Raw genomic sequence first — 25,886 nt, forward strand, 5'->3', positions numbered from 1 at the left:
CTAACGATTTCTCTCTTTTGTTGTACAGATTGCAATGGAAAGCTCATATTTGTCATCAAAATGGATGAAGCTCAATTGGTAAAAGAACACAAGTTAGAGAGAGTGAGCATTTGCATTATGATAAAGCCTTAGCCTTTGTTCAAGGGAACAAAGAATAGAGCAAGATTTCTCAGTGCAATCACAATAAGACAAAGCAACTATAGACGTGCTTAATAGATGCGCAAAATAGCGGGCACGTCTATAGGTGCTGCTAAAATAGCTAAAATACGGATGCATCTAATAGCGCATCTGCACTATGAATTAGATGCAGATTTAGATGCAAAACAAAGAATACAGAAAGTGATATTTTGGTGCAGGATGAGAAATGTACATCACTGGTTTCCAAACATTGCCCATGATTACCAAAGCACATAATTTTAACAAAAATATCAATGCTTTTTGGCAAACCCACATATACAAAAATCAAGTGAGGTGAGGAGAATGAGACAATATGTAAAATAGTTTTGCCAATATCATTGATGGGCTACGGTTCAATCTCATCCTCAATGAGATCAACCCTTGCCAAACTATCTACTTCAAAATCCAAACCAGTGTTGAGATCTACAAATACATTTAGCCCACTACTACTTGTGCTACTCATGTGCTCATCGAAATTAGCATCACCAATGGTAGGTTTGTCCTCACGGGTAATGGCCTGAATATATGTATCTCCTATCGCATGATCATCTCCTCTCTCATATCATGGTTATCATCACCTCCATGGCCATGATCATCCTCCATACGCTCCATATTAGTAAATGTACTATACATCACTTTGGAACGTGGCGTAATAGGTATGACATGCCACCACCTATTTTTATCCCACCATTGGTTGATAGACAACCTAATTCAAACATAAATACAATCATGTTATTTTCCTTGCATCGAAGGTATCAAATATTTAAAAGTGAGTATTTTTATATGTGTGTACAATACCTGTTCACATTGTTGTGGTAGTACTAGTTTCTCTTCTTACTTTGCCAAAACTTTGTGGAGTCAATAGTTACAAAGCCACTTGCATGGCATTTGATTGTTGCATTAGGGCCTCTTTCCACCACGTCCTTAAACCACTTTACATTCAAAACATACACAAAGAAGCATTGAAAGTTAAGCTTAATAATATCTTGGATTATGCCACAATAATCATCCATGGCTCCATTGGCTTCCTCAAAGCTAGCAATGATGCCGCAATCTTGTGTGTTTCTCTTATCATCAATCGTTGTGTTTGAACATGCTTGCCCTAACACCATATAGCATTGAACATAGTACACTACACCAAGACAAAATCAATTAAATAAGCAATCTATTGATATTATTAAGCAACTCCGTGTCTATTACTTTGATGTGTCCTTTCCCTTTAGGCACAATAGAGGTCATCCTTAGGTCTTCATCATCTCTCCATAGTCGTGGGAGAGAGCTATCCACATCAACAAGAAACTTAGAAATATATACAAGTGACTCTTGTACCAACCAACCCTCAGCCATGCTATCTTCGAGTCTTGCATTTTGTCTCACGAAATATCTTCATGAACTGCTCGAGGAAGAACAACCATCGTGCATGTACAGTACCACATATAGCAATCTCATCAGCCACCAAATGCACTATGAGATGTAGTTGGCTTGTGAGAATAGAACGTGGAAATGTCTCCTCCACTAAACAAACCACCTCCACTGACATAACTCGAGCATTCTCAAGCGTGGTGGGATCTATATTTTCTTTGAGCTCACATACCTAGAAAGGAAAAAGTATGCCATATTAGCAATATGAACACCTTACATCCTGTAAAGTACCTCACAAGCTCGCCCATCTTGTAAATACAATATTCACATTTTGTATCCTGTAAAGTATCTCACAAGTTTGCCCATCTTGTAAATACAATCCTTCACGTCCTTCGATGCACTGCGAGAAATGTTAGTAGGTAGTATGAACTGAACACACAAGGAATGGTTGATTAGTTGCTTCTAATTCACTCACAAATTTGGAAGGAAAAAGACATTATGCACATAAAATACTTACTTGTGCCAATCATGAGATTTCACACAATACAATTGCTCTACACCTCTTCTCTTGCTCTTTGTGAAGGGCCCCTTCAAACACCTCATGCATCCAGTGGGAGTACAAATTCTAGTGATAGCTCGCTTCACTACCACCATCTCTAGCTTTGATAACCTCCACGGTGCACGACATAAAAGGACATGCCCATTTGGCCTCTCTTGTGGCCAAGCTTCATGCATCCTCCCTGTGGTGCGTAGATCCTCCCTTATGCCTACGGAATCTCGTGTCCCATTCAAATGTTACCAAATGGTAGATGTCACATTCTTGAAGTATGCATTCCAGCAATGAAGCTTTTGGCAAAGATCAATAAATTTTCTCCATGCCAATTCAACCTCAGAAATAGAAGAAGATGGCTGAGAAACAAGAAGCTAAAAATGAGAAGTTCACACACACACACACACACACACAGAGTCACGTAGATACATTTAGAACACTAAGTTCATTGGGATTCCATTTGCTTTTGTCAATAGTGCATGCATGGGAAATTTTCCATGAGTTTCATTCTTTTAAAAAATAAAGTGACTTGATTCTATTGGGCAACTATGGTGTTTGGATTTTATGACGATTATACTGGTGGAAACTAATAGCTATAGGTTTAGTTTAGGAATTCAAAGTAGTGTTTGAATGTGTGTATCGTAGAATAACAAAAAAGATTCTATAGAGCGTCTATAAGCACATCTATAAATGCGTCTATGTACACGTCTTTCTGTTTTTTTTAATTTCTACTAGAGCATCTATTTGCACGTCTGTCTATTATATAGATGCACCTATACATGTGAGTCTATAGACATGCCAATAGACATGCCCGTAAATTTTTTTTAAAGTTAAGGAAACGTGCCTGTGGGTGCTTTGTCTTGTTGTGAATTAGAGAAAGATATATGGTGGCTTACAACATTTGAGACTTCAAAAGAGTGCCATGAGACATTGAAGTGGGTTCTAGATATAGAACAGGAATCACATCAATGATCCAAAGACAAGAGGAAGGGCAAACATTCACAGTCGATGGCCATGGAACATTTCGAGTTGATTGGCATCTTGCTAGTGATTTGAAAACCCTCAAGTGCTTGCATGGTTGTGATATAGGGGCAAATGCAATGAGCACATGCCTTTATTGCATGTGTTTGCAATGTAAGCAAAAGGCTGGCTTACAATGGGAGAATGGCATTCTATCTTGCAGCCAAATGCAAGCTCCCAATCATGACAAGAAGGATCCAAAGTGGGATCCCATCTTGCCCATCCCACTTGAGAGAGTACACATATGCACTTTACATGCAAAACGGCACGTACTTGATAAGTTGTTGTATTTGCATCTTGTTTATGCTTGGAATTTAATTTTGCAAGAAGTATCCGCATGGTGCATTGCAGAAGCTGAGAAGTTACTGTTAGAGATGGGATTCCATGGAGGACATGTCAAATTTAAGGAGGATAAGAAAATGTCTGGGGCAACACAGAATCTTCCTAAAAAACTGTCCATGGGTGGAGGAAAGGCAAGGAGATTCCTATTGAATCACAATCTCGACAAAGACAAACATACATTGTCTCAAAGAAGTTTGGGTTGGGAATACTGGAAAGCATTGTGTGAATGCACGACCAATAACGCTTCTCATCCTCAAGTAGCAACTTTGAGAGCTAAAGTATGGACAAAGGTAGATGCATTGATAAAGTTGCTTCGCCAGGTTCAAATCGATGAGATGTATTATGAAAGGTTCACGATGGCTGTGAAAGAGTTTATGCAATTAATGGTGAAAGCATGGGTGGAGTCGCACATTACGCATTACATGGTAATCTTGGCACCATCATAATATTTAGCACTTGCTTTATAAATAGTTTTTGTTGTTGCTGAAATGATTCTCATCATGTTTGCAGCATATTCTCTATGCACACGGACCATGGTTTGTACAAAATCGGGGCCCTTTGTCCATTTGGAATACACAAGGCATGGAGAAGTCGCACTATAGAGCCAAGGCACCCTACTTTAAGAACTCAAGGCATGGTGGTGGTGTCACTCACAGCAATACATTGCATGAGATGTTCGACTGGTTTTTTAAATGTTTACTAGGAAGGAATTTGAAGTCTGAAAAGGCAAAGGCATAAAAACTTGCAAAAGCAGTTCAAATTGTATCAAAGAATAAAAGGCATAGTGCTTGGAAAGCATGCATAGGGAGTCAAGGAGTCACACGTTGGTTGCAAGCTAGAATGAGAGAAGGGAGCAGATGGGTCCAACCACCAACAGAAGCTATGGTGTAATTGTTTACAAATATGAAATAAATATATTGCTTATTTTGACCACAATTTGTGTACTCTCTTTAATATCTTGCTTATTTTGACCACATTTTTTGTACTCACACGACGTTGGGGAGAGTGGGGACATGGTAAAGGAGGGGGGAGAGAAGGAAGGGGCATGGGGTGGGGCAAGGGGAGGGGTGGAGTGGTAGCAAGGGTGGGGGGAGGGGGGGATGGGGGGTATAGGGGAGGGCGACGGCGGGTGTGGGCAGGACAAATAGGGGGAGGGCAATGGGGGGGGAGGGCGACGAGGGTGGGTGGGGGGGTTGGAGGGGTTAGGGCAGGGGTAGGGGGCACGATCAAACCCTAAACATAATTAAAAGGGATGTCAAAACATGATGGTCCTATATAAAACATTTAAAAAAACCCTAACTCTCATTATTCAATGGCAAGGGTGAAGAACATTGCTCCATCCATGGGATGCCACCTCCACCCTTCCTTCTCTAGCTTCACCACCTCCATGGCATCTGCACACACAAACCTATCTGAGTCCGGCGGTTCCTCCCTCGACTCTTGTGAGCCCTTCCCCAACTCTCATGAGGGGTCCTAGGACTCTCGTGAGTCCTCCCCCAAGTCTCCTGAGCCCATTCCCCATTCTCATGAGCCTTCTCCTCCTCCCAAGTCCCGTGAGCCCACTACCCAGTCTTGTGAGCCCACTCCCAAGTCCCAAGAGCATGAGCCTTCCCCTCAGCCTCAGCCTTCACCTCAGTCTCAGCCTCAGCCTTCCCCTTAGCCTTCCCCTCGGCCTTCCCCTCCCCATGAGATCACTCCTCCAAGATATTATTAAGCTTGAATTTCGATGCTTCTTTGTGTATGTTTTGGATGTAAAGTTGGTTTAAGGACATGGTGGAAAGAGGCCCTAATGCAACAATCAAACGCCATGCAAGTGGCTTTGTAAGTATTGGCTCCACAAAGTTTTGGCAAAGTAGGAAGGACACACTAGTACTAGCGCAACAATGTGAATAGGTACTATGCACACATATTAAAATACTCGCTTTTAAATATTTGATATCTTCGATGCAAGGACAATAACATGATTGTATTTGTGTTTGAATTAGGTTCTCTATCAACCAATGTTGGATAATAATAGATGGTGGCATGTCATACCTATTATGCCACGTTCCAAAGTGATGTATAGTACATTTACTAATATGGAGCGTATGGAGGATGATCATGGCCATGGAGGTGATGATGACCGTGATACGAGAGAGGATGATGATCATGAGATAGGAGATACAGATATTGAGACCATTACTCGTGAGGATGAGCCTACCATTGGTGATGCTGATTTCCATGAGCACATGAGTAGCACAAGTAGTAGTGGGTTGAATGTATTTGTAGATCTAAACACTTGTTTGAATTTTGAAGTAGATAGTTTGGCAAGGGTTGATCTCATTGAGGATGAGATTGAACCATAGCCCATCATTGATATTAGCAAAACTATTTTACATATTGTCTCATTCTCCTCACCTCACTTAATTCTTGTATATGTGGGGTTGCAAAAAAGCATTGATGTTTTTGTTAAAATTATGTGCTTTGGTAATCATGGGCAATGTTTTGATTCTCTGTTTTGCATCTAAATATGCGTCTAAATATCCATCTAATTCTCAGTGTAGATGCAATAATAGAAGCACTAATACATGTGCAAATAGATGCTTTAACAGATGCAGTATTAGACGGGCCCATATTTTCTCAGTGTAGACACACTAATAGACGTGTCAATACATGCACAAATAACCGACCTCTTAGACGCACTATTAGATGGGCCCATAATTTCTCTATTCAAGCAATGCCTATAGATGCACCCGCTATTTTGCGCATCTATCAAGCACGTCTATAGTTGCTTTGTGTTGTTATGGAGGAGAAGGAGGGACAGACAAAAAAGGAAAGTGATCGGGAGAGGAGAGGGCAGGGAGAGGCAAGAAAAGAGAGGAGAGGAGACAAAAGGAGTGGTGAGGGAGGGATGGACCCTTGCCTTGACCCCTCCCCACCCCCCCTTTTCCCCCCATTTAACCCACCCCTCCTTAGCCACACCCCATTTAACTCGCCCCTCCCCACCACCCCCCCCTTTACCCCCATTTAACCCCCTTCCAAAAATGAAAAAGAACATATGAACTTGCACCCCCTCCTCCCCGATTACACCCTCCTTCCCTTCTTGGTCCTCCCTCAGAGACCCTCCCCCTTATCTTTTTTCCAAAAATGCAGGTTATATTATATTATCAAAAAAGTTATATACAACTGTGCGTTATTGACAGAAGAACTTTTTGTGATAGGCAGCAAGCAAACTGTCAAAACAAAGAGGCACCTCAAAACATGATCCTTGTATTCCCTCCCCCTTCTCTTCGAGATACACCCCTTCAAAAATGGAAAAATAAACACACTAGCACCTCCCTCATATAATAGAAACACACACCTAAAAAGAAACACATAAATAGTGTAAACATGATTGCCTCCCCCCTTTATAATGTCAAGCGCCACATGGAATTTTACTACTTGAAAAATAATTTGTGAAAAATGCCACATGATGGGCATTTCGGCTACCAAAGTTCCATGTGGTAGTTTTTAATGCCTCCAAAAAAATCTAATTTTGCTGGCTCTACCACTACACAGTCTCATTGGCATCATGCTCTAGCATTTGCATTTAATACCGTGTCCTCTCTTTATCTTGGCAGCAATCTTCATGAAGTTGTTCTCGAGCTCAGTGCAGATGGTAATGAATGCTTTGTGTCCTTTATTGTGAGATTGAGGTTTGTGGTTGGTGTTCCTTAGAAATCCCACCTTGGGATAAATGTAGGGGTGTATCATTTGTCCTATACAAAGCTTTCAATGGGCTAGGACCCACCCTACCAAAAGTCATAAAAGCAAACTGCATGAAAGAGCAAAAGCTTATAGACATTCGGGGATCAAACCCAAGACCTCCTTTGAAGCACTTGTAAACTTTTGCCACTAAGCCACACACATGCTTGTGCACATATGAGGACAAATTATAAACATATGTTTATAAGCATGCTTATAAACATTCTGGTGCTGGGAAAGAGCTTTGATGACGCTGGGACTGCTACCTAAAACCTAACCCCCCAAAATCTATACTTAGGCATCCCATCCCAACCTCTACGGCAGCAAGAGGATGCCGCTGAATTGCAAAGCAGAGTAGCAACTCATCGTATGGAGCAACTCATCATCATATGGACATGCGATGATGTAGAAAGAGATGGGAGAGAGTTGCGACAAGTAGTATTTTATATTGCATGAGGTTTGTTGCTCGCTTTGAGTCCATCATAGTTTGAGCAAGTCATTAGGAACGGCCACTGGAAGGAGTCTTTATAGGGATGTTGTTGCAACCACTCGGGCATTGGGATGGGAGGTAAGGGATTTGAGAATTGCTTTAATGGTGAAGCTACCTTCATTGCTATTGTACAAGAGTTGCTTCTCTACATGTTGATTTCCTGGTAGCCTAATTCTCACCTACATGGTGGTTCAGTGGATTTTTGTGGCAGCAAATTCTTACAACGCTGGGCTTTCAAAAAGTTTGTAGCTCACTTTTGTTCTTTGTATCAACACTAGGTGGATCGTTGTGTGTGATTGATCATATAGAAAGGCTTTGTTTAGGCTACTGGGTGGAACTATAAAGGTGGCTATTTGTTTCTATTCCTCTTATTGCATGTTGCAAAGGACCCTCACTATGATAAGAAGGTTGTATATCACTATGCTTGCTGCTTCGAGCTGTTGGTGTTTGTGCTTGTCTGCCGATGTTCGTTAGAAGTTCTTCCATAGTCCTACTACAATTAAACGAGCTTGATTTTGCTATTCCAACAATTTTGAAGATCTTAGTGAAAATACCTTGGGCCGCAAGCCATTTTCTTTTGTAAGAAAAGGCAACTAAGGCTCTTTTCACGATCGTCGAGGTTCCATGGGAGGCCATTTTCGACCTATCACATTGCGTCATCTCAGCTTTCCAGTGATCTTCTCAGTCAGCTAGCGATGTTTGAGCTTTTTCTTGAATGGACAACGATGTACTAACATGAAGTTGATGTATGCATTTACAGATTCTCTTTTCCCGAAAAGATGATCATTGAATCCCATGGTGAATATTGTCTTGTATCCAACCGTGGACCTTGACACACAATGTAAGCACTCCCACATGAGGATTCTTATGTATTAATTACTTACTACAAGAAACAATTGGTAAATGTCCATCCCGAGCCTCAGGGGGTGCACCTTCAAAAATCATGTGGATCACATGCGTTCAAAGGCATCCATCCTCTGTAACCTTTTTCCCTTCTTTTATGCATACCTCCTGTTACTTTTGTTGTATATTAATATACACCTCCTGTATTTTTAATATTTAAGGCTTGATACATTTTTTACCACCTCTTGTAAAGTCAAGATTTAAAGAAACAAAGCACTTCAAAAGCTTTCAAAAGGATGAGATTGTACTTATAGAGCTACCCACAAGATTGTTCTTATACAGATGACCACAAGAATAACCGATACAATTTTGGCACTTGACATATCCATTTTCATGTGTCATCACTCTTACATATGGACAATCAACTTGACAACTTTATATACCACCCATTTACTAATTAGTCATAACATTGTAGGCTATTCACATACTTACATGATTTTGGATATTTACAATCAAAAAAACTTTCGTATCTCAATTTGATAAGACCCAACCTCTTAACCAAGAGATTATGGATTAAAGTCGTCACTTGGTGTTCAATGGGACTGTGCTTGGGTCGAATGGATTTTTATTCATTCAACATGAGTGCCACTTTTGACCATGTCGCATGTGTGTACATGTGTGTGTGCATGCGTGCATGCACCATATATATGTATGTTTACATGGATGCATGCATGCATGCAAGTATGTACATCCATACATAGATGCTATTTATATGTGTACATACATACATACATACATATGTTTGCATGCATTCGTGTTTGTGGGTGCACACAAAGAGATATGTATGAGGCCACATCCACACATACACACATTCATAGACAAATGTATCATAGTTATAACACCAATGAAAGTTGAAGAATATAAGTTTACATCTAGTTAAGATATATAAATATAAAGGCTATAGATGCTAAAAGATAACTTTGATGGGCTCCATGTATACAAATTCCTTAGTATATGCTAGGAAAATTGAGCATTACAATCAAGACAACTTTGATGGGCTACACATAAGCTATGCAAAGCATGATCAATAGAGACACATTGATGACATTCCAATCAATACAAAAAATATATATATACGATCCTCGTAAAAAATAACAGTATATCCTCATGAGAAGCATACTTGAATAGGCCTATTTTTTCTCTTCTTTATAAGATATATATTTAGGGTTGGCAGATTGGCGACACTTAAGCAAAATATAATGTAACTTCATTGTCAAATCTATTACTAAAGCTAAAAAAGAATGATAAATTATAAGTTTTCATTTGTTATTAACATACAGGCATACAAAATTTCATCCATCTCAACAATGCTTTTTACTCTTTAAACATGTTATTTATAGTGTAATTTATTGAATTGGCTTGGCATTTCATTAGATGTTGAGCATTTTATTTAATATATTAAGATTTGTACAACCCATATAAACCTTTCAAGATTTTCAAAGATAACTTTCTACATGTACAATAACCTATCAATACCAGATAACTAATATCTTAACCTACATTGAAAGATAGTCAGTTTTAAGACATTCAACTTGATAACCACCACTTCCTAGTCATTGTGATAAAAGGATGATTTTTTCACGTTAGTTTCGTTAATAAGCACAAGTTTTATATGGCTTGTGAAATTTTATATGCTTTTATAAAAATAAAAGCTTAGTATATTCGCCACAATTTGAAACTAAAATTTAAAAAAGAGCTAGGTTTAGCCTTTAAGATTATAAAATTATAAATAAAGTCCATGAAAATTCGCCAAAGATTTATATAATAAATATATATATTTGGAAACTTTCGCCAACATATTATATATACAATTTAAAATTTTGGCTAGATCTATAGAATTAAGCACCAAAAGAAGACTTGTGCAATCAAGAAGACTTGTGGCCTTATATCCAATGTACATTTGGCTAACTTAAGCCTATGGTAGGCCCATCACCAACACTATTTCTACCCCTCATCAAGTCATATAATAGGGATATATCTCTTCATGCTTCTATCTTCAATAAGGACATGGAAGGACACTACATGTACATAGGTAAACATAAGCAACAAGTAGATTCTTAGCAAGAAGAATCAAATGATTAAAATGAAACAAAATTAAAGAATGAAATTTTCTATAATGGCATGGTAGAAGGTGTCTGGTTAGATATTTTAAGTCTTTCTTTAGTCGCAGTTTATGATCGCGAAAAGTAGTTAAAAATTCAACTAAATTAATGAATAGAGCTAGAGTAGTGAATATGCAGTAAGTCACATATTTAGTTGTGTGCGTGTGTGTGTGAAAATCTAACTTTAATTTCATCATCTACTCCTATATATTTAGAAATTTAGAAAGTTATCACAATGCAAAGAACTTGCCAGTCAATAGAGGCTTTAAATATAAATCTACCCCTCAAGCATTCTCATACATTTAGTACACTTAAGCCATGTATTCAGTCTTACAATCTTGTATAGTGGATGATTCTACAAATTTATGACAAGAAATAAGAAGAAATGAACTAAACTAAAATGCCACATGCAAATACTTAAATGTATGTATCAATGTATAGGGGTACATACTCTCTTGCTATTTTTACACACACACACACATCATTGGTCTTGGCATTGAAGTCCCATATGAGCAAGACCTCTCCTAGCTACATGCACCTCTAGATGTCCTTGTGGAGTGCTAAGGAAGGTAAGATATGTCCCTAGAGATTGTCCTAATATAATCCAATGTCTGTGGGGATACATAACATGTTGTAATCCCCTCTCTCCTAGCTCACTTTAGGGATGCACATTAATGAATGAGCAAAGGGTGATAGTGGAAGAAAGGACGAATCAAGAAACCCCCTAATCTACCATGTCTATATTACATTCCCAACCCAATACCATACCCACATTAGCCATGTAGCCTCGCATGGGCATCATTTTGTCCTATCAAGATGTGTGCTCTCGCTTTTTATTAGCCTTTCTCTCTTGATCTCTATATCCGTAATCTTCATGGAAATGCCACCCTTTTGAACCCTTTGGACCATTAGTCATTGCTAATGCGCCAATGCACATCATTTTTGTTGATGGGTGAGGATGCCTCTACTAATGTGCCAATGCACATCATTTTTGTTCAATAGCTTTTGTAGTAGGTTACATTGACAACATTGATGCACAATGGGCAAAGGATATTAAGTAATCTCCTACAATATTGGCCAAAAATGCACATCATTTCTGTTCCTAGGTTTGTAGTAGGTTTGAGTCACAACATTGATGTACAATGCGCAAAGGGCATTTACTTTGTCTTTAAACATGCCTTTATTTAATGTATGCCAAATGGCCATGTGCAAGCACTTGAGTTTAGGGGCCAACCAACTCCACATATCTCTTACATACATGGCAACCTCATCCTTACAATACTTGATTCCATGTGATTAGTCCCACTAGATGAGACCCCATTCCACAATTATCATGCAGCTAGTTAACTTTTAGGTCCTTTGAACTACATTTTAGGTCAACTTCCATTCTATACCCACCAACTTTGTGGGTCTTCAAAACAAGGGCGAATGCCCTCCATACTATTGCGAGGCCTGGCCCCTCCTGCCTTCCCTGATCCTAGCTTGGTAGGTTGGCTCTGATGTTGCTACTCTCTAGTCACCTCTTGCTAGGCCAGATATAGGGCTTGATGCCCTCACCATCTTACACCCACAAAGTTGCCTTTAGATCCTAGCATATAAAGGAGCATCTAGGTGGGTTTATGGTATGAGTTAGCAGTTAATTGGATTGATTTTCTATCATGTCTATCACAAATTTTATGTTTAAGTTTATCTTGTCATAAAAACTCTCATGTATCACATTTGTCATAAAATCTTGGTCCATGCACTTTCACTCAAGTATCTAGAAATCCTATATTCATATCCCATGCCTCTGGAACTAACTATCCATGCTTTAAGATTCTTTGAAGGAGCTATAGCAGGCATTGGTAGGGTAGGCAGTGTTCTCATTAGCAGATATTGCATGCCGACATCACCTCCTCCTTAGGAGGGGCCCCATAGGTTGGTCGAGCTTTTGTGTAGATGTGTTAGTGTTTAAGTTAGTGTTAGTTGTTAATCAGGGACCTTAGTTAACCTTATCTTTTTCTCCTACATTGCATTACCATTCTGCTCTGCACTTCCCCTCGCCATAGCACAAAATAGACAAGCTTCATGCCACCCCTCTCTTCTCTTACTCTCGCTCACTTTGAGACCTCATCTAAGAGGTCAGCATCCTTCTCGCCTGCCCAGGTCATCATGGCCACCACCCAAGTCTTCAAGCGCTCCTTCAAAGACTCAGAATCTTGAGAGCAGGAAGAAATTCAATAAGCCTTTAAAATTGCAGTAAATTTGATGAGCTTCATTGCAGCAATCTTCCAAGAGGGTGACCCTTTATGTGTGGATGCCATGCGTTGTGCTATGGTCATCTCATGCACTTGTTCTTTTGGCATGCTTATGACAACGATGTGTGCATTCATGCTTTGCTTTTCCATTTGTTGCAAAGGTCTTACCATGAGCATATTTGCTTCAATGTTAGTGTCTAATTGCTAACAATGATTCTGACTTTATAGACACGTAGAACTCAAAAAGATGGTCACTTTTCCTTTTTGGAGCGCATACAAATTCTTCCTGGATTGCAAGTTATGGCTTGTCGAAGTTTCTGTGAAGAAGAGGGCCTTTGATGATGTGGCATAGGGATTCACATGCTAAATTTCAAGCTGTGCTTGGCAAGGGCTATGTGCTTAGGTGGCACTTAACTAATCCTATCCCTAACCATAAGCCTCAACCATGGTTCAAATAAACCAAGCAACTGAACCTAACTCCACTAGTTTAACCACCTTGGTTCTAAGTACTCAATGATGGTTAGTTTAAGTCTACCATGTGTCAAAAAATGAGAACTATGGAGGAGGATAAGATTTCAATTTCTATGTCAAGGGTTGCCTTGCGTGTCTTGTGGGAGCTTTGTGAAATCTTTTTTTGGATGCAGCTGATCGTCCACGAGCTTGCAGATCTGTAGATCGATGCAGGAGGCATAGTCTATGAAGGCAAAGCTCTTGTCATAGGAGTCGAGCTGCTTGTGTGAGCTTTGAGTCCGGATGGCCTTGGAGGCTTTTGTTTGTGAAGACAATAGTAGGGTTGCGACAAGTTGCAGAAGGCTATGAGCTGACTAGTCGTATGTGCTAAAGGTTGTTGGATCAATGGAGGCACCTTAACTTGGCCGGTGCAATAGGAAAAGGCTATGCATGCCAATCATTTGGGCTGCTAGAAGGAGCTCACGAGAGCTTGGAGCAGGTTTTGTTGAGGTGCGTAGGTCATTATACCAGCCTACACTATTGTAGAAGGAGCTAGCTTGTATTGCCAAGAGATCGCTTGTATGGCAGAAGGTGTCACGGCTTTGGCTAGTTGGCTATTGTCGCTTTAGGTAGAGAAGCCCGCTTCAGAGAGAAAATGGCAACCATCACCCAAGCTTGCTCTGTGATAGACCAGTGAGGTGTCGCTAGTTGGTCTCAAATCCCTGATCATGACTCAGTGCAGGTAGGTTCCTCTCAAGTCCCACAAAGATGGCCGCCCAAAACCATAGAGGCAATGCAAGCGTAGCTTGCACTTGTTAGAAATAGCCCCTTCGAATTGAAGGTACTAAAAGACATATGACGCGTCTCGAGAAACAGACTGAGGATGCAAAGATTCTGCTATGGGTTGTTATGTGCAGTAGATGGAACCGTTTGTAGTTGCTGCCTTAGTATAGAGTTTGCCTTTGCTCGTAGATAGAGCACTATCAAAGGAGCCACTAAGTCTAGGCTCCTAGAGTCTTCAGCATCCGAAGGAAGAGTAGCTCGTTGGAGCAGCTGAAGAGGCTGGCTGTAGGAGTTTCTGGAAGTTGCTTAGATCGGCTACTATATGAAGACTCCTTGGAGTCACTAAGCATTCGATTGTCTGTTGGAGTTCGCAATACGTTTCAAATAAATTGGATTGTTTTGTCTTTGAACCATCATTGTCCTCTTTTCTCTATGACATAAACCCTTTCACCACACTAGTAGAAGTGTGAACTTCGTTGTTTGAGCTTTCAAGTTGCATATACACTACATACTACTTTATTTATTACTTAAAGTGAATAGGTTGAGACTTTATATCATGCAATGACTGTTGTACTTCTAAGGGAAGCTCCAAATCCATTGCAAACAAAAGATCTTACATCCATTTTGACTCTATCAAATTTGAAGAAAATTTTCCTTTTTGCACTCACCTAATGAATCTACTACTAGTCTGATTCAGGCCATCGTTTTTGAGGTGTAAGATAGAGACAAGATTGGAGGTTGGCATATAGTGGGCAATGCCCCATCTATTGCACTCAATCCAACCAAGGAATAGGGAAGCAAGGTGAACTAATTCCACAATCATCAGCACAAGTAGCAGAATTTGTCCGTCACCAACATCCATGGTATCAAAAGGAGATGCCTTGAAGCTTGGGTCCTACTAAAATTGATATGTGCAAGCCAGTTGCTATGGAGGATTGACTACAGTAGGGAAAGAATTAAGGCTGACATGTAGGCAGCAGATCTATTGCCACATGGGTAGCAAGTCCATGTCCTTTTTAGGATTAGTTTACAGCAACCACATGGGCCACCCTTGTCAGCATCATGGAATGACTATAGGAGGCCCATAGTTATGGTTGGCTCTATGGCTGGAAACATGCATGCCATGTGGCTTCTATGTTTTTATATGCATTATGCTTGATGAGAAATATGCAAGCGAGTTTTTTTTCCAACAATTTCAACATTTGCATGTTCTAGCAGTTGATCTGCTTGACTCGAATCCAAAAAAAAGGATATATATAATAGGTAAGAAAAAGCTACTTCTTTATGTCTATGTAGTCCTTGGTTCGTGCCTTCTATGATTCTTAGTAGAGTGTGGAACTATCTTATATATCGTGGTCTACTTTAATGTATTTTGTAAAAGAAGGGCTTGGTTCGGGAAGTGGTGTCTGGTTCCTACACTCACAAGGTAGGGGGCTAAGAGGCACCATGACCTAAGACCAAGTTTCTTAGATCTAGTTGACAAAGCTGAAGAAATGTATGCTTATTTATTTTCTAAAATTTTGTGTTGTGAATATGCATATGCATCATTGTCTGTGATGTGCTCTTTCTTTTTTAATGTATTTATTGGTGCATTGTATAGAGTAAGTTGAAATTGGTTTGGCATGCTTTATGTAGTGTAGTATTATGATTTCAAACATGAAATAAGGGCTTGGTTCAAGAAGTGGTGTCTGGTTCCTGCCCTCACAAGGCAGGGGGCTAAGAGGCACCATGACCTAGGACCAAGTTTCTTAGATCTAGTTGACAAGCTCAAGAAATGTATGCTTATTTATTTTTTAAAAGTTTCTGTTGTGAGTATGCATATGCATCATTGTCTGTGATGTACTCTTTCTTTTTTAATGTATTTATTGGTGCATTGTATAGAGTAAGTTGAAATTGGTTTGGCGTGCTTTATGTAGTGTAGTATTATGATTTCAAACATGAAAGAAGGGCTTGGTTCAGGAAGTGGTGTCTGGTTCCTGTGCTCACAAGGCAAGGGGCTAAGAGGCACCACGACCTAGGACCAAGTTTCTTAGATCTAGTTGGCAAGCTGAAGAAATGTATGCTTATTTATTTTTTAAAAGTTTATGTTGTGAATATGCATATGCATCATTGTTTGTGATGTACTCTTTCTTTTTTAATGTATTTATTGGTGCATTGTATAGAGTAAGTTGAAATTGGTTTGGCATGCTTTATGTAGTGTAGTATTATGATTTCAAACATGAAAGAAGGGCTTGGTTCAGTAAGTTGTTTCTGGTTCCTGCACTCACAAGGCAGGAGGCTAAGAGGCACCACGACCTAGGACCAATTTCCTTAGTTCTAGCTGACAACCTGTAGAAATATATGCTTATTTATTTTTTTAAAGTTTATGTTGTGAATATGCATATGCATTATTGTTTGGTATGCATGATGTGATGTGATCCTTTTTTAATAAGTTCATACCAATTTCATGTATGTTGGGCTATGATAAAGTTGTTTCATTTCTTAGATTTAGAACTATTTTTGAATGCTCTTTTGTTTTGATCCTACATATGGTTTAGGGATGGAAGGATCTAAGTGTAAGGCTATTGATTTTGAGTTATCTAAAGGACAACGGAAGTATGTCAATCAAGTCCTTTGAGATGAGCTTCTTGCAGAGATAAATAACATGAGTACAAAGGAGATGGAGATGACCATAGAAAGCACTTCTAGATTGCATACTCTAAAGAGCAAAGTTGTTTTGAATACAAGGCATCAAGTAGAACTGGATCCTAACAGGAAACACCTTGTAGGGATCACAAAATGGGACACTGATGTTATGCTATGGGTAGAGAGCAACATTGGGAATGTCTTGGCTCGGTGTAATGAAGCATGCGCAAGGAACCCAACATTTGCAAATGATATTAATGAGGAAAAGATGCATTTATGGAATTCCTTCTAGGCTAAAAATAAGACAAAGGTTATAAGGTCGGATGTGAAAACCATACTAGCTGTAAGTTGGGAGAAAAAGTTAGGAATTGCTTTTGGAAGGGTGGAGGAAGTAGCAAAAGGAGAAGAAAGTGCAAGGATTTTGAATGGAAAAATGCGAGAAGTGCAAGGTAGTGATTCTCAAAAGCTACAGATCAGGGAAAATCATATAAGCAATGTGTCCTTCATGATGTACATAATTGAAAATGAGATCCAAGTTGGTGAAAAGATAGGTTTTGGCACATATGGATTTGTCTACAAAGTACAACTCACAGGTGCTCCAGGATTATTACAGCATATATGCTATCAATATAAGGGTGACATAGGGGATCATACACAAGAGGAAAGGAAGGAGGGACAAATGCAAATTCGGCATCTTGTGCTTGTTCGTGTTATTGTAGCAACTCCAAAAGAGCCCTTGTGGACTATTACACCATATTTTAACGGTGGTCGCTTGATGCACTTCATGAGAACTTTACCATATGAGCAAGGCAGGTTTAGGCGCTATGTTGACATACTCCTAAAAAGAGGCAAAGAAATGAAGGCAAGGGCACAAGGAACATTGGAAGATGTATGCACAAGGGAGCAAATAGAGCAAATTAACTACTTTAGTTCAAATGTGCACCACATTATACATGCACTCATTGCTGGATTAGCAAGGTTACATAAGGGTCAATGGATTCATACAGACTTACATCCTAGTAACATTCTATTAGATTTCACAACAAATGGTGCATGTATAGTTGGCATAATTGATTGGGGGATGGCACTAGTTTCTTCAGAGACTAGAAAAGCTTTTAAGGATATGAAGAAGACACCTCTAGAGACTGACCAACAATTTACACAAAGGAAGCATAAGAAAGGCAAGAGCATGCATGAAAGAAGTGGTTTGCACCTGAGCTTCAATGTTTTTCTAGGAGAGGTGTGTATAGCCCTCAATTAGACATATATACATTAGGATGGATAATTACAGAGATTATATAGTTTTGGGAAGATGCAGTTGGGTATTTTGAATAGTCTCACCACATGCCTGATAGTGCACTATTAAAGTGTATTAAAAAACATGCCTTTGAAAAGATGATGACTAAGAATTCTATAGAGAGAATAGCACTTATGGATACCTATAGTATCCTATCAACATTTGGATGTAATGCAAGTCTAGCAATGTGGCCCCTTGATGAGATGAATGTTGCTTTGAAGCTAGCAACATAGAAAATATACTCAGTCTACCTTTGAATGTTGCTTTGGATGTAATGCAAGTCTAGCAATGTGGGCCCTTGATGAGATGAATGTTGCTTTGAAGCGAGCAATATCTTGTTGTTGTATTCATGTGGTGGACTTGTATTCATTTTGTATTCATATAGTAGATTTGTATGAAAATAAATTAAAGTATTTCTTCTCTTGGAAGATGTGTTATACTTGATTTGCAACACACTTGAAGTGCACATAATTTTATAAGGATAAGAATTATAATGCTATTTTTTCAGCATGTGTTTAGAGAAAAGAAATTATGTTCTATTTTATGCTCAACTAATAAAGACATAATTTTTAAACAGGTACTTATCACGGGAAGAAAGAAGAAAGTTCAAGCTCTAGAGAAAAATACAAAAATGACATCTTTCTTATTACCTTCTACATCATTGGGCACTAATATAAACATGTTTACAACATCAAGTACAGCAGAGAATTTACTCTCAAGTTCATCATCCATGAATCATGAAGCAATTTATGGGACTCCTGAACATGCTTTGGGCACAATGCATCATGCTAGAAATCAATGTTCTGGATCACTGCTTAACGATGATAGTTTTAATAGGGATTTGAGTTTTCAAGTCTTGGAAGTAGGGAAGATAGGATCACAAAACTGTAATCAAGGGAATGCAATTGGAATTGAAAATTCATCAGCTGGCACATCATTGACAAATAATGAGGTAGTGGATTTAACTGGATTGGAAAGTGGAAAAATGTTAGAAATAGTATCATCAATGTCAACACCAACTGAAGAAGCCATTGAGAATGCATCACAAAATTGCAACTCTCCAAGTAAGCAGAAGAGAAAGAGAGCTTGGGATATTTGTAGGAATTTTCAAGAAGATTGGGTAGCCAAATATCCTTGGTTAGACATAGAACAAGTGGACACTGGGGATGCACCAAAGTGGGCCATTTGTAAAATATGCACATGGGCAAGGAAAAAGGAGGCATGGCTACAATTAAAGATTGATACGATTGAGAAGCATTGTGGGAAGGTTTACAAGACTATAGAGAAGGTAGAAGTAATGAAAAGAAAGTGATCAAACAATGGGACGAGGGTTATTGCAGAAGCACTGGGTACAAAAGGGAGGAAGATTTTGAAGAATGTGGATAATATCTTTGGTTCAACCAGTGAAAAGATTATGGGATGAATACAAGACTTTGGTCTATTTAATGCACATGGAGGTAGACGAAGAGGTTGAAAAGGCAGATATTTTGTATCATAAACTGACCAACATAGATTCGATATTGGGATTGTGTGGAATTATTCCACTTTTAGACAAATGAATATGTTGAGTAGAATGTTGCAACAGAAGGATATTTATATCAATGAATATGTCAAGGCAATAAAACTTGACACTAATTTGAGTATAACAACAGCATACGATAAGAAATCAAGCTCCAGTTTTCAAGACAAGAAATTGTTTAAAGATTGGAAAAGTTTAATAGACCTAGATGGGGATTCCTCACTTTTTAACATGTGACCGGGAAGGATATGTTTGCCTTCGTGCAAACAATCAAGTTTTCAGGATGATGAGAGAAAACAAACGACACAAACGACTACAATACATTGAAAAAGAGGCTTTTTTAAAGAAAGTACAAATAGTGAAAAATGCCCTTAGTGAAGTTGCAAGTGCAGTGGTAGATGAGATTAGAAGTAGGTTTCCATAAAATGACCTAATGGAAGCATTTACCATCATATTTCCACATTTTTGGGTCAATGGATCTTATGAAAGTATCAAAGCAGGTCTAAAGAATCATTTGGATGCTCTCAAAAAACACTTTGGATGAGACATTGACATGGACAATATAAAGTACAATGGTTTGTTGGATTTTGGAAAGCTTTATTCACAGTGTTCCCTTTTTGGAGAAGTCATGCACCGGCAAAGTAATTTAATGGGAAATGTTCAAATGCAAGGTTCAATAGTTCGGCTTTGGAACGAGCTCTCTCGCAGTACATTCCTACAAGATAACATTTCTGAGTACTTCAAGCTTGCAAATTTATGTCAAATCTTTATTCTTGGCTCAGTTGAGGATGAAAGGTGTTTTAGTACTCTCGGTTACTTGAAGAATAAGCTTCATAATAAGCTAGATGATAACTTAGATCTTAGCTTGAGATTATACTCTTGTTCTTATGATGTAAGTAGCTTTCCATATGATAGAGCATTAGCACTCTGGAAGTCAAGCTATAAAAGAAAAGGCTATAATTAGCTTTTTTGGACTATTTAAACTAGACTTTGAGAATTTTCTTCCCCCATTAGATTTGAAGGATATTCATTATCCTTAAACATTTTTATGTTTTGCATACTCTACAGTATCCTAAATGCTAGCTATTTCATGTATTTTGAAATTATGTAAAACGAAAAAGACAGAGTTTTCAATATAACTAGTTTTTAGTATATTTGTGAAAATTGAAAGTTTTTTAAATGCCCTATAATATTTAGCCAAGTTTTGAAACAAAAATTATAACAAAAGATATAATTCGCCAATTCTTTAGAACTTTTAAAAATAATTTATGAAAAATTTCACCAATATATTATAATAGTATATTTCTATACCTTCGATAAAAACATCCCTATAATGATATTCATGAGTTCAATGATATTATATATAAGTAACTTGTGGTTGACCATTAGAAAATGTATGTGACCCATTGATCAAGACCCATCAAGCAATAACTTGCTTTCCACATGCTTGGAAAGACCATCCAAAAATCCCTCATCAGACACAATAAGCCATGTGACAAAGTGTGTGACATGCACATAAGATGGAATTGCTTGGTCAAAGGGAATTCTAAAACTGCATCAAACATTACTTACAAAAACTGAATATCCAAGGTTAATGATGCAAACAATGCAACCATAATGTTTCTGCAAACCATTCAATTATCATCCAACTACATGTATAACGTGCAAAATCCGAGCATGATTAGAGATTTTGTAAGGTAAAGTTTTTGCTTGAGAAAAGACGAGGCTAATGCATTAACTTTCCTGTAGCAAAAAGCATGTTTCCAATATATTCTCAAAAAACTAGGAGAGAACCACATACAATCACCTTTGATAACATGTTATAAAAACCCTTCCAAAAAGCAATAATCCTTGGAGATAATCTCAAACATTGATCCCATGAACCTTTTCTAAATAGCAGTAGGGCTGCATCAAACCATATGTCTTTCTGTGTATCTGTAGCTTATGTTTAACCTATCTCTTCAAGAAACAAAATACATATTTCTGTAAGAAATCTTGACCTTTTTCAACCATAGGCATGTTTCCTGCATGAAACCAAGTACAATGTATCAACCAAAGATCTATACCACCAGAAAGAACACTACAATTCAAAGCGGCTCCAAACCAAATTTGTGTGTGTGTCACCTCATGCCTGTAATTCCAACCATAATACTCAATGAGATCTTGTAATGTAATACTATCTCATTCTTACTTTGCATCAACAAATGAGATCTATTCCAAAAATGGGCAAGACTAAGAGATAAAGCTATACTTCCACTTGAACAACACATGGCCACGGCAACAAGTAAGCAAAGAATAAACAAAAAATAGGGCTGCCACATGGGCACAACACATAGGTTGTCATGTAGGCAGCACCCATAGGTATACTTAGCTTCTTGGAGTGTACATTAATATGTACAAACTTAAGGCATGACCAACAAGAGATGTATAGAGTGATTCATGATAGATTTGGAATAGCAACAATTCATGAAAATATACCACGATGTGCTGCAATGACACATGATAGGCTCTAGAGGCTGCTGTTGAATAATTGCTTAGGCATGACCAAGTTTTGAAACATAGGAATCTGGAGCAAGGACAGGTGTCACAGGCTTGGAATGAGCCTACAAAAGGGCATGGAGTAGGCTGTGGTACCTAGATCAACAATAGAAATGAACAAAAATTGGAACAAAAATGATGTAGATCTGGTTGAGCAGATCTTTTATATCTGACCATGGTTGAACAGGTTCAATAGGTTGGTTAGACACTTCCTCCATTACAGCCACCAGTCATGAATCCCCTGTACCTACCAATGTACTAAAACCCATAGAAGGGGATATACAAAGTGACATCAATAATTAAATACAGGTGTTGGATACAATAGATAACTATAAAACAACACATCCAATGTTGCCCAATGTGGATGCTCAAATGATCCAACTAGAAGCACCAATCTGGGATGATGAATCAAAAGTGGTGGAAATGTGAGTCTTCATGGCAAGCGTCAAGTGGGACAGTGACCCTGAAGAGGCCATAATAGAAGGTCATGGTGTAGACATTGGAAGGCCAAGTATTCAACAATGACTTCGCAACCTTGTAGGCACTCATGGCCATAGAATACTCCAAGGTAGACCCTCCAGTAGTAGCCAATAGCAATCAATCCAAAGAAAGAGGGTGTGCAATGCCAAAAGGCCAAGATAGATCACTTCAATGAATTCAAAAGAATGCAAAACAAAGTGGTGGAATTGTATTTGACTAAGCCCACAAAAGCACCTAAGTCGTCAAATTTTGAATGTGATCCTAAAGGGCTTTAAGGTGCCTGTATGGTCGAAGAACCACTCCTTGGGAGTGTGACTCCTATTGAAAATCCATCACTAGTCTCACAAAGCAAAAAACTTCGAAAGTTCAAACCCAATGTGAGAATGAAGAGTGAAATGGTGAATAGTAATTAAAAAGAAGAACAAGGGAACACACTTGAATTGGACCAAATATCTTCCAATGGAGCTAGCAACCAATAAAGCACCTCAAAGTGCCATGAAGGCCTCCTGAAGGCCTAAGGGAAGGTCCCAATTACTTCAAAAACTACACCATGGGAGAAGCAAAAATAGCAATTCCTAAGCCAGAAATCAGAGCTCACAAAAATAGAGAATATTGAGGATACCCCATTTTATGAAGGACTAGCCAAGACAAGTAAAATGAATCTTGCCTTGCATGGAGAAGAAGAGAAGGTTGTATACATCGGTGAATAGCTCACTCTAGAAGAAGAAAAAGAATTAAAAGCATTGCCTATGGAATATAGAGATTACATGGCTTGGTCCTACAAAGAAATGAAAGGGATTTCCCCTAAAGTTGCAGTACATACCATACCAATAAGGGAAGGATCCAGACCAAGGGTATGCGGACCCTACAGGACAAATCCCAAGTATGGCACCCATGTCTATGAAGAACTAGAAATTTTACTAGATGTTGGTTTCATTTATGAGATCAAGCATACCAATTGGGTGTCACCAATTGTGATTGTTCCTAAGAAAAACAAGAATCTCAGAATATGTGCGAATCTCAAGAACATCAATGCAGCAATAAGCAGAGATCATTATCCCCTACCATTGATTGAAACAATTTTAGAAAGGATAGCAGGGTCTGTAGTGTATAGCTTCTTGGATGGGTTCAATGGGTACAACCAAGTACAAATTGCACCTCAAGATTAGGCAAAGACAGTGTTTGCCACAAAATGGGGCATTTTTGTAGACAGAGTCATGCCATTCATCTTATCGAATGCCCCATCTACTTTTCAAAGGGTCATGTACATCGTCAAGGAATTTCTCAACAAGTTCCTACAAGTCTTCCTTGATGACTTGTGCATAGACTCAGGAAAAAAGGATCACTTGAAATGCCTTGAAGAAGTACTAAAAAAATGCAAGGAATATGGAATCTCTTTGAATCCTCTAAAATGCCAATTCTTGGTCACACATGGAGTAGTCTTGGGACACATAGTCTCTCGACATGGGATTGCAACTAATACAAATAAAATAAAGATCATCATGGAGCTTCCCCCCTACTAAATGCCAAGGGAGTCCAAGTCTTCATGGACCATGCTAGATACTATAGAAGGCTCATACTGAGGTATGCCATGATTGCAAGACCCCTATGTAAGCTCATAGTCAACTTCATATTGCACTCCTTAAAGCTCTCCTAAATTTGATGAATTGCATGGCTAGGTCAGGTACAACCATGGGATGTACAGGTCCCCTCTCACCCTCCTCATCCTATATAAATAATGTTACACATGTGTAACATGCAATGTGCAACTATGACTTAAACACCATAGACTCACCGATGATCTAGCATAAGTAACATTTGGAATTTGAGAAGCCTCTCAACGAAACTCCCCATATGCCTGCACGTGGCACATGACATTCTGATGTTGATGTCAAATTCTTTACTTGTAAGGTGTGCAAGGACAACACAACTTTGATCAAGCCACTCTAAGTCTTGAAACTAAGCCAAAGGTCAAAATAAAAACCCAAAAGGTGGAAAATTTAGACTAACTATTCTAAGAATTCATGTTTTTGTCAGTATATCCATGGGTATTTTTGTTGGTATTTATCGATAAAAATATTGACTGATATATCGACACTTCATATTTGAAAATTATGACAAAAATACCGACAGTGTGGAAACCCAAAAATAACTCAAAAAACGTTTTTCTGCCTCATTCTAAAAAATCAACCCTTTTCATAGTTTCTCTCCATCTTTGCATCGCCTCCTCTATGCATTGCCCCCCCTTCACTTACGTTGCTTTTGTGCATCTTTCCCCTCTCTTTATGTATCTTTTCTACTGTGTGCCCCCTTCTTTCTACATCTCTCTCTCTCTCTCTCTCTCTCTCTTTCGCATTGCCTTTCTTTTTGCTCTCCTTTTGTTCATCTCCCTCTCTTTTCCCCTCTCTCTTTTGTCAGATCAAGAACATGACTGCTCATACAATACGAATGCAAAGGTACAATTTCATGCTTGTGATTACAGTTGCTCTCGATAGTCTTTATATTTTTGAATATGAGTCTCATTATATGCAATGAGTGATATATTTTGGTTCATGTAAGTGCCATGGTTTGTAATGTGTCTTATATGCCCCCTACTTGCTTATTATTTTCAACTAGATTAATGGACCACCTAAACCCTAGGTAGGGTTCAATGAACTCAAACCCTTTCCCTCATGTTGCCACCATACACATGTGGACACCCTTTTGTCCCATGTTTGACTAAAGTTAAACACGATGAACAGTGGAATCAGTTTAATGTGGAAGTGTGTGCGCATAGTTGGGATCGGGAGAAAAAACTCGTGAAGGAGTGTTTCTTGAAAGTGGAAAGAACCAACTTGAGGGTCCTCAAGATGCTTTGGAGAAACCAGTACATGTCTAACATCATTAAAGAGTTTCACATGAAGGACATAATGGCTTGTGTGGATATCTTCATGGATAGTGATTACATCATCCAAGAAGAGTACCAGCGATGATGAGAGCAACAATATGAGTGGTAGTAATGTAGAGCATTAGTATACATGATGGTGTCTTTTTTGGAGATCAATTTCTTTTACAGATACAAAAAATTCCAAAATTTTAAAGCAAATAGTTTCTACTTTCATTATGATCTTCTACTGTTGATCCAGATGGCACATATATGATGAATCTAGTTTTAGGAACAGTTGGAATACACGATGAGAGAGACTTTCAGGCAATTTTTTAGCTGAGATGGCATGTATTTATTTATGTACTACCTTGTAATAAAATATATATAGTGGGGCTAAATGGGGTTGTAATAAACCCCATTCT

The 25,886-nt window shown here is 38.6% G+C and overlaps 1 pseudogene; it reads left to right on the top strand.

Annotated features, from left to right (window-relative positions):
* LOC147896282 (multicopper oxidase LPR1-like) overlaps positions 1 to 25,570 on the top strand; it is a 51,251-nt pseudogene extending 25,681 nt beyond the window's left edge.
* The last annotated feature ends 316 nt before the right edge of the window (positions 25,571 to 25,886 follow it).

The sequence above is a fragment of the Dipteris shenzhenensis genome, chromosome 12 (genome assembly GCF_047967505.1).
Source record: "Dipteris shenzhenensis isolate YYH24624 ecotype China chromosome 12, Dip_SZ_1.0, whole genome shotgun sequence".
Lineage (NCBI taxonomy): Eukaryota > Viridiplantae > Streptophyta > Polypodiopsida > Gleicheniales > Dipteridaceae > Dipteris > Dipteris shenzhenensis.